Source organism: Grus americana, chromosome 6, assembly GCF_028858705.1.
Source record: "Grus americana isolate bGruAme1 chromosome 6, bGruAme1.mat, whole genome shotgun sequence".
In the NCBI taxonomy this organism is placed as follows: domain Eukaryota; kingdom Metazoa; phylum Chordata; class Aves; order Gruiformes; family Gruidae; genus Grus; species Grus americana.
In genome coordinates, this window is record NC_072857.1 from 30,191,253 (window position 1) to 30,198,343 (window position 7,091).

The window sequence follows — 7,091 nt, forward strand, 5'->3', positions numbered from 1 at the left end:
CAAACTAAAATTCAAATCCTGCAGGTTTGCTTCTCTACTCACCTGCCCTGCACCCAGCCAGAGCAAAAGAAGAAAGTTTCCAGAACTTGAACGGGATCATCTCTTTTATTTAGATGAGGAAAAAAAGACATTACAGCTTGCAGAGGGCTGAATTTAACTTCCCAACTGGGGCCTCTCATCTGTAAGTTCTTGCAGACAGAAAAACACCAACTGCTAGCAAGATAATCCAATTTCCCTTCTCTCGCACTCTGAGGAAGGCTGCGTACCCCCCCACGCCATGCTGGGTTTCAGTCTGGCGAGAACTTCTCCCGACCACTATACCACTGGCAAGATCCATATCAAAGCTTCAGCCCCCCAGGGTTCATTAGAAGGCATTTATTTCTGCATATTCCAGGGGGCGGGGGAGGGAGATAACTTTATTCACAATGCAAATAGGCTGCCCTTACTTTCAACCCTTCCTTCAAACTGGGAGACATTAAAAAAACATGAGCTCTTCTAAAATAATAAATACAGTAATTCTGCTGCATGATATATTGCTGGTGCCTCCAGAAAAGTGCCCTGGCACCATTTGATGGGAAAAGCCAGTGAAATCTGTTAACTCTGCTCTTGCCCTTGCTCCTTGAAATGCTGTTAGAAGTTCAGTCAAGTGGGCTGAACTCAGAGCACTGGGCTCGTTTAAGAAAGATTGTTAGCAGGTAGTTTTGCACAACAGGACTAAGATGCTTCAAGGGATGAGGGAAAGTCAAACCAATTCTCTCTGCAAATTTGAAGCCCTGGTCTGTGATTTACTAATGGGGAGCAGTGAGTTATTAAGCTCATCACAACGCAGCATCCTGCTCCCCTAGTCCAGAGGGAGCCAGTTATTAATAAATCAGAACCCAGTGCTAAGCTACAGGGATAAAAGGATCTACATTAATATGAAAATATTAATATCTGGAAGAGCAGATTATCATCTAAATGGGTTAGAATGAGATAGCACCATTGTTTAGAAGAAATGGCTTGCTTCAAATCTCATTAGAGCTGTAATCATACTAGCAATGGAAGATAACTTCAGCCCCTTGAAAGTGCTTTGGATGCTTGGTGAATGTGGCAGTCACGCTGGGGAGTTCAAACATCTGCCCAAGGCTTGCCTTTCCTCCTTGGTGTGAGCTGGAGGATTTGCCTGAAGGAAACAGAGACCCCAGGTATTACCAAAAGGGATGATATGGCTGTGTTCCTCGCTGAAATGGGCATTGCCCAGAGACATCCATGACTGGGGACAAGCTTTTCTGCTTGACATCCTTCCAAAGCTTTATCCAGAGCCACAGGGGAGGTGAGAGGAAATCTGTGAGATGAGGCTATGTTCTTCCTCCCTCGCTGGTGCAAATGGAAGGTGGCTCCGTATAGCAGTGCCTGCTGTCAAGGGGCAGAACGAGAGGAGGTCGTATTCAGGGGCTGTTTCCTCCCAAGCCAGGGCCCCAGGGCAGCCCCCTCAGGGACATCTCCTCCACAGTTGCCTCAGGCACTGTCTGGCATGGAGTGGCTGGCTCTCACTGCTCACAGCGTGCTTCCCTCCAGGCCCGGCCAGTTTTTCCTCACTTGTACTAAGTTGAGCAGAATCTGCCCTGGCAGGGGCTGTGGTGCAGCCTGGTGCATACAGGCAGTTCCCTGAAAACACGGGGACAGCTAGTGACCTGTCTAACTTTGTTCATTTTCACCAACTGCAGGATGCAGGTTCGTGCAGCTTAGCCCACAGTTCACCAGCATCAGCACGGGGACTACTTACCTAGGAGGAGACCTGTGCAACAGCATTGTGTTTAGCTCACAAGAATTGTACCCAGACTTCATCATGGGGATAGCTGGCCTTAGCAGTACTGCACATGGTGATAAAATCAAGGGCCCTGTTCAGTGGTGTAGAATCTTTTCATCCTTTCTATTTTAAATCCAGTCAAAAAATCAAATGCCCTGAGATTTCACTAGCAGAGACATTTCTGCAAAGAAAATGCAACAACCGTTCCCGACGAGAAGGCTGAAGCCAAAGCAGACTGTGTTGCTCAGAGCTGTTATTTTCCTTTGGCACCTGTGGCACTTCCAGTCTTAGTCACCAAACTAAACTTTCCAGCACATCCTTCAGGGAAGTTCTCAGTCAGGCCAGTGGTCTAGCTCGTGCTTGCTTCATCGCAGACCCAGAAAGACCTGCGTATCATAAATAGAGATGTTACAAACTATGGCCCAACTGCCTTGGGGAGGCTGGTGAGTAGAGTTTAATCTACTCAAGATATGAGGGACCTTTCATAACGCGTGGTTTTGACTTTCACAAATATTGAGACTATTCTTTGCATTAATGATCAAGCGGAATAAACATGCCCCGTTTTCCTGGATAATGCCCCTCTGGAGTTTCACTGGGACCAAGGCGGATCTGGCATTTAAACTAAAGAAATCCCTGTTTAGTGTGTGGGAGTCTCTGGAGAGGCCACAGATCTGCATTGCAGCTGTGAAATACGGCATCTCCTCTGTCGCTTATCAGAGATCTGTGCTTCTCCTGGGAAAATTTTGCCCAAAGGATTCAGCCCTTGCCAAATTTTCAAGTGGATTTTGTTTGTTTATTTTAAATTTCTTTTTAAACATCTGAAACCAACAAACTTAAAAAATGCTCTAAATCTATCAACTTGAGTTAATCCCTAAAATAAAATAATAAAAAAAATTAATTCCTCCAGGCTGCCAACTTCTAAGACTTAGTCTAAAATGGATTTAAATGACTGAAATTCTAAACCCTGAAAAAAATGGAGTTTAATTGAAAAGAATCAATGTTTTTCTTTTCTCCTGTGGTATTGCACCTGTTCATGGCATCTGATTCACCTGAATTTTAAAATGGTTCATATCAAACAGGCATGTGTGTGTAAAATGCTGGTCTTCTGACCTTTGTGCCCACTTTGCAGTGCCAGGGAATGCAGGTACCTGAGGAACGAGTCACCCAGAGCCAGCTCTGCCTCATCTCCTCCCCAGGCAGTCCTCTAGGAGAGCATTCCCCACGTCTGTGCTCTCCTCCTTCTTCATGTCTATATTCCTTTATCATGCAAAAAAATCAGGGCAGGGATGGAGCCAGATATTTTAGGTCCAGAACAACTTCTAATTTTTTCCAAGGTTTCTGCTATGCTGAAAGGCAGAGTTTTCATATGATCCTACATGGACCCTGGAGGTGGTGTCTGGCTATGAATGCAGCTACGTCTCCCTCAGCTTCAGGGGTGCTCCAAGCAAGTGGGTTGGCTGGGCTCTATAAATAGAGTGTACTAATCCATACTCCAGTTTATAGAGAGGGATGGTAGAAAACACACAGCTACAATCTGTTCAGGGAATTTGTTAATATTAGAACCTCAGGGAGCAGCTCTGCTTACTTCATAGACATCTGTTTGTTGAAAATCTCAGTTCAATAAACAATTTTTTCAGCCTCAGTATCTCAGCAGTACAGGCATTACAGATGAGGATGATATTACAGGCCTTTCCAGTCCTACTGCAGGGTTGTTCTCCCCAGTACAGAGGTGTAGGTCCACAGTTTTTTCTCATGCTGCACAATATATAGACATCTGCAGCAGATGAAACACTTGGACATCAGCAATCATAATGAAGCGCCCAAAGTGAAACCTCAAAAAAGTACACTTCCCAAGGACCCCAGTCCTCCGGATAAGACTCATATTGAACTCTAGAGGCATTAGATGATCTTCTAGTATATCTCGGCAATAAATATGTTTGTCCTGGAAATAGCTTCAACCGCATATTTTGAATGAAACCTCTTTGCTTTGGAGAGAGCTAATGGTCAAATATCTGTTGGTATTGGTCCCATGTCATCATCTGGGATCCTGCTGAATGTTGGTAACATACAGACCTGTCCGATGTAATGTACAGCCAAGACTGGAGAATCCCAAGTTTCTGCCTGTTTCTGGTGCCTATCCAGGGAATACGGTATTCACTGAGGAGGATGGTAAAGGGGAACAACCCTCTAACATAAACTGGATTCTGATGTTTGTATCTGTATCCAAGCTGTTGCAGAGTATACAATGGCTATTGTCTTTGAAGAGCTTTGCTACCTGTCTCCTTACCCTGGAAAAAACTTTGGGATATTAAACAGAGAACAATCAATCCCACTATCAGCAAATAACCCTCTAGGAAATAAATGCAGTAAAAGAGTTATACTTGTCTTAGCAGATGTTACTTGTTGATATAATCTCAAATTCAGAGGTTATTGCATTTGAAGAACTTTTCTGGAACTATTCAGAGAACACACGTGATGGGGTAAATGGGTGGAATGTGATTTAGCTTTAAAAGATCTGGCTCTGTAACAGTACATATCTCTAAAAAATATATTTCATATTACGACCAGCTGGATGAATGTCTTGCTATGATACAGCAGCATCACGGTACTGTATGCCTTGAAGGCAATGCTAAATTCAGACGCTGGCTCCAGCTAAAAGACTCAGGATGTCATGACATGCTGTTCAGGGCCAGCTTGCTGCAGAGGAAAGCAAAATTCAGGGCTGGATCCAGACCCAGAGTCCCCTTTCTCCTGCTGCTGGGAGCACTTAGTTTTGCCCTACTTGTTTGACTAGGAATGAATGGGACTGGTTTGGTGTTCTTCCAGACCGGTTGTACTTTGCCTCATTATAAACTTCACCATGTACTGTCCTTTCCCCTGCCTTATCTCCCCATCTCCTTCAAGTGCAACGCTGGAATGCAAGAGGGGTGCTTTTGCTGGGAGCTGTTCTGAGCTGAGAGGACAGGCAAAAATGACCCTTTCTCCTGCTTGGTGTTTCAAAGAGCTTCCGCTGGCAGGGAGGGGATGTGTTGAGAACGTGTGAGAGAAAACACTGAAAAGGGAGGAAAAGCACAAAAAGGGAGGGGGGAAAAAAGTACAGCAAGGAAGCTAGAGACAAACTTCAAATTGTGGATTATTTCTCACCCAGGCTCTAATTAGGAAGCCTCTTATGAGACTGTGAAGCTGTCAGGCTGCCAAATGTCAGCGTGTTTATCAGAGATCAGGCGAGTCTCCCGTCTGCAGCAGCTACAGTTTGGTGCCATGATTCTCCTGGGTCCTTCCAGCGTGTGTGACTCACATTTGGCACTGGCACCTCCGGGGGCTTTGAGGTGCAGTGAAGGAGTTTCCTTCTCCCTTAAGAATCCAAAAATAAACCTTTTCCTGGGATCTGGCCTCTTCATCCTGGTTCTGCACAGAGAGGGTTAACCATAGGGTGCAGAGCCCCTTCGCCAGTATGTGACTCAGATTCCCAGGGAAATCCCCAGCTTATCTGATGGAGCCTGTTAGTCTGCTAATTGAATAAGCTCCTATTAAAAGTGCAATGTTTTTTAATGACTGCTAACAAAGGGCCAGATTCTGATCTGATCTTTTAGCTTGGGATCGGTTTTTTTTGCTGATGGTCTGGCCCTGCCCCTAATTGCAGCCATGAGGGGTGGGAAGGAGGCAGCCTCCCCAGCTCCACGGGCCTCCGCAGAGCCGGGCCTGCTCAAGAGCGTGGAGCTGAAACCAAAGCACTAGCTCTAGGGCTTTCCTGGTGCAAGTGAGATACCAACTGGGCATCAAACTTCTGTTTTAATGAGCCAAGACTCCATGAAGTGTACTAGGCAGGAAGCTTGTAATGGGGATCTTTAGGAAGAGGGAGAAGGCTGCATTGCAGCCAGCAGAGGAAAGCATTTGTTGGGAGACTACCAAGGACTCCGTGTAACATAATTGCTGCAAATATCTAATACGCCATCCAAGCCGTGCTCTGAGTAATTAACTTTCCCAGTGTTGAAATCAGGTCGATTTGTTGATTCTGCATATAAGATGTTGTCTATGTCTGCATAGGAAAAATGCTGTGTATGCCTCTGCATATGCACATTCAAACCTTAATTTTAATTAAAATTACGTGCATTATATCTGTATCTCTTGTTCTCTATGGGAATTGACTTTGAGAAGGTATTTGCCTAGTAGGAAAAGAAAAAAATGTGGTTAGCATTTAAAGTGAATTTAGTTGGGTTCCGGGGTACTTCCGAAGGAGAGCGTAACAGCTCTGATTTCAGCCAGGCTCCAGCCGCCCCAGGGTGGGGTTGAGCTCTCTGGCATGACCCTGTGACCACATTTGCCTTCCTTGTCTCACCTGAAACTCCCAGTGGGTTCCCCAAGCCTATGTGACATTAGAGCCAAGAAAAGTTTTCTAATATAACTATAAGGAGACTTTTTTTAGTTTTTTCTTGCTAGCTGGGAATGAGATCTGGCCACCTTCACCCCAAGTGTCACCACACCCACTCAGTTCCTTTGTGTGTTCCTTTTGTTTTTCTCCTAGGAAAGTTTCTATTAAAATGCGGGAGCTTCTTTTCCAAGGTCCCATGTATTCACACTGACACTGAGCTGCTGCTTTAAAAGTTTCATAAGCAAACCATAAGTGGTGTTTTTTCGCCCCACAATAACAATAGCGATGTGTCAAAAATCTCAAGCGCCTGTTATCAGAGGCAGAGTCTAAAACCTATTTCTCAGCCTGTTTCCTATTCCCCACTCCCGAGTTGTCAGGTGCTGTGACATGGCTCCATCACGCCACGACTAGCAGTCCCAACAAACAGAAAATGATTTCCAACTGGCAAACACGCTGTTTACTTTCCAGAAAAATTGCACTTTCCCATCTGACAGCTGATCAAGGGATCTCCTGCTGCTGTCAGCATGAAGAAGTGTTTAAACACAGGGATGGAAGTTTAAACATTTTCTCATTATCACAGAATAAAAAAAAATTAAAAAATAATAAAAAATAAAGGCATTGAGACTCTCCGACCACCTGCTGTGCCAGTAATGAAGCGGTGTCACATGACCAGCCGGTGAGGACTTTTATCTCTGCCCCAATATCATTACTGAAGTGACACCTGTCACATGACCCGCATCAGGGCTTTCATCTGGGCTCCCCAAATGCAGTTCTGGCTTGTGAGGGGGATTCGCCTGGCGCTTCCCCCCCCCCCCTTTAAAGAGCATTGCCCGCTTGCGCCATTACAGACAGGGGTTTGCAAGTATTAAAGCCCTCAGATATTTTCTTGGGGATATGTAATTTGGCCAAGAAACTTGCTCTGGGCTGAAG